Consider the following 3,897-nt stretch of genomic DNA (forward strand, 5'->3'; position numbering starts at 1 on the left):
GGCGCAGAGAGGCAGTATGGGGTACAGGTAGAGACACAGAGAGGCAGTATGGGGTACAGGTAGATGCACAGAGAGGCAGTATGGGGTACAGGTAGAGGCACAGAGAGGCAGTATGAGGTACAGGTAGAGGCACAGAGTGGAGATATTTGGTACAGGTAGAGGCACAGAGAGGCAGTATGGGGTACAGTTAGAGTCACAGAGAGGCAGTATGAGGTACAGGTAGAGGCACAGAGAGGAAGTATGAGGTACAGATAGAGGCACAGAGAGGCAGTATGGGGTACATGTAGAGGCACAGAGAGGCAGTATGTGGTACATATAGAGGCACAGAGAGGCAGTATGAGGTACAGGTAGAGGCACAGGGAGGAGATATTGGGTACAGGTAGAGGCAGAGAGGCAGAATGGGGTACAGTTAGAGTCACAGAGAGGCAGTATGGGGTACAGGTAGAGGCACAGAGAGGCAGTATGGGGTACAGATAGAGGCACAGAGAGCAAGTATGAGGTACAGGTAGAGGCACAGAGAGGAGATATTGGGTACAGGTAGAGGCACAGAGAGGCAGTATGGGGTACAGATACAGGCACAGAGAGGCAGTATGAGGTACAGATAGAGGCACAGAGAGGCAGTATGGGGTACAGGTAGAGGCACAGAGAGGCAGTATGGGGTACAGATAGAGGCACAGAGAGGCAGTATGAGGTACAGGTAGAGGCACAGAGAGGAGATATTGGGTACAGGTAGAGGCACAGAGAGGCAGTATGTGGTACAGATAGAGGCACAGAGAGCCAGTATGAGGTACAGGTAGAGGCACAGAGAGGAGATATTGGGTACAGGTAGAGGCACAGAGAGGCAGTATGGGGTACAGTTAGAGTCACAGAGAGGCAGTATGAGGTACAGGTAGAGGCACAGAGAGGCAGTATGAGGTACAGGTAGAGGCACAGAGAGGCAGTATGGGGTACAGTTAGCGTCACAGAGAGGCAGTATGAGATACAGGTAGAGGCACAGAGAGGCAGTATGAGGTACAGGTAGAGGCACAGTGAGGCAGTATGGGGTACAGTTAGAGTCACAGAGAGGAGATATTGGGTACAGGTAGAGGCACAGAGAGGCAGTATGAGGTACAGGTAGAGGCACAGAGAGGCAGTATGGGGTACAGTTAGAGTCACAGAGAGGCAGTATGAGGTACAGGTAGAGGCAAAGAGAGGCAGTATGAGGTACAGACAGAGGCACAGAGAGGCAGTATGGGGTACAGGTAGAGGCACAGAGAAGCAGTAAGGGGTACATGTAGAGGCACAGAGAGGCAGTATGGGGTACAGGTAGAGGCACAGAGAGGCAGTATGGGGTACAGGTAGAGGCACAGAGAGGCAGTATAAGGTACAGGTAGAGGCACAGAGAGGCAGTATGTGGTACAGGTAGAGGTACAGAGAGGCAGTATGGGGTGCAGGTAGAGCACACAGATGCAGTATGGGGTACAGGTAGAGGCACTGAGATGCAGTATGGGGTACAGGTAGAGGCACAGAGAGGAAATGTTGGGTACAGGTAGAGGCACAGAGAGGCAGTAAGGGGTACAGGTAGAGGCACAGAGAGAAAAAATTGGGTACAGGTAGAGGCACAGAGAGGCAGTATGAGGTACAGATAGAGGCACAGAGAGGCAGTATGAGGTACAGGTAGAGGCACAGAGAGGCAGTATGAGGTACAGGTAGAGGCAAAGAGAGGCAGTATGAGGTACAGACAGAGGCACAGAGAGGCAGTATGGGGTACAGGTAGAGGCACAGAGAAGCAGTAAGGGGTACATGTAGAGGCACAGAGAGGCAGTATGGGGTACAGGTAGAGGCACAGAGAGGCAGTATGGGGTACAGGTAGAGGCACAGAGAGGCAGTATAAGGTACAGGTAGAGGCACAGAGAGGCAGTATGGGGTACAGGTAGAGGCACAGAGAGGAAATGTTGGGTACAGGTAGTGGCACAGAGAGGCAGTATGGGGTACAGGTAGAGGCACAGAGAGGCAGTAAGGGGTACAGGTAGAGGCACAGAGAGAAAAAATTGGGTACAGGTAGAGGCACAGAGATGCAGTATGAGGTACAGATAGAGGCACAGAGAGGCAGTATGGGGTACAGTTAGAGTCACAGAGAGGCAGTATGAGGTACAGGTAGAGGCACAGAGAGGCAGTATGAGGTACAGGTAGAGGCACAGAGAGGCAGTATGGGGTACAGATAGAGGCACAGAGAGGCAGTATGAGGTACAGATAGAGGCACAGAGAGGCAGTATGGGGTACACGTAGAGGCACAGAGGCAGTATGTGGTACAGATAGAGGCACAGAGTGGCAGTATGGGGTACATATAGATATGTTTTGTATTTTCTGTGTGGTGGGGATATACGTGGGTAGTGGAGAATATGTGTGGTGGGGATATACGTGGGTAGTGGAGAATATGTGTGGTGGGGATATACGTGGGTAGTGGAGAATATGTGTGGTGGGGATATACGTGAGTAGTGGAGAATATGTGTGGTGGGTATATGCGTGGGTAGTGGAGAATATGTGTGGTGGGGATATACGTGGGTAGTGGAGAATATGTGTGGTGGGGATATACGTGGGTAGTGGAGAATATGTGTGGTGGGGATATACGTGGGTAGTGGAGAATATGTGTGGTGGGTATATGCGTGGGTAGTGGAGAATATGTGTGGTGGGGATATACGTGGGTAGTGGAGAATATGTGTGGTGGGGATATACGTGGGTAGTGGAGAATATGTGTGGTGGGGATGTACGTGGGTAGTGGAGAATATGTGTGGTGGGGATATACGTGGGTAGTGGAGAATATGTGTGGTGGGGATATACGTGGGTAGTGGAGAATATGTGTGGTGGGGATATACGTGGGTAGTGGAGAATATGGGTGATGGGGATATAGACGTGGGTAGTGGAGAATATGTGTGGTGGGGATATACGTGGGTAGTGGAGAATATGTGTGGTGGGGATATACGTGGGTAGTGGAGAATATGTGTGGTGGGGATATACGTGGGTAGTGGAGAATATGTGTGGTGGGGATATACGTGGGTAGTGGAGAATATGTGTGGTGGGGATATACGTGAGTAGTGGAGAATATGTGTGGTGGGGATATACGTGGGTAGTGGAGAATATGTGTGTTGGGGATATACGTGGGTAGTGGAGAATATGTGTGGTGGTGATATACGTGGGTAGTGGAGAATATGTGTGGTGGGGATATACGTGGGTAGTGGAAAATATGTGTGGTGGGGATATACGTGGGTAGTGGAGAATATGTGTGTTGGGGATATACGTGGGTAGTGGAGAATATGTGTGGTGGGGATATACGTGGGTAGTGGAGAATATGTGTGTTGGGGATATACGTGGGTAGTGGAGAATATGTGTGGTGGTGATATACGTGGGTAGTGGAGAATATGTGTGGTGGGGATATACGTGGGTAGTGGAAAATATGTGTGGTGGGGATATACGTGGGTAGTGGAGAATATGTGTGGTGGGGATATACGTGGGTAGTGGAGAATATGGGTGGTGCGAGTACTTTATGTTGCCCCTAGATACACACTTGCCCTATGCTGCTATGGCATTACCTCCGGATGTTTTAGCCTCCTTCTGGTTACTGGATAAACAGGGGCACCTTGTAATGGATTTCCCCCCAATGTTTCTGTAGTAAAGGTCTAGGGCTGGTTATATTTTTTAGGAGGGGGGACATAACCCCCTTTTTTTAAATTAACCCTTTCTTACCTACTCAGTAAGCCTGCTGTGAGAATGGTGCTGAGAGTTACACAACGCCTTCCGCTGGCAGGATTCCCTGTTGTGCAGTGTGAGAAGACACGATTGTGAATTAATATAATTAGTGTGTGTCCTGCTCTCTGTTCCTCCTTCCTTGTGTGGCTCCTATAAAGCACCTGGGATGTC

Source organism: Pseudophryne corroboree, chromosome 4 (genome assembly GCF_028390025.1).
Source record: "Pseudophryne corroboree isolate aPseCor3 chromosome 4, aPseCor3.hap2, whole genome shotgun sequence".
Lineage (NCBI taxonomy): Eukaryota > Metazoa > Chordata > Amphibia > Anura > Myobatrachidae > Pseudophryne > Pseudophryne corroboree.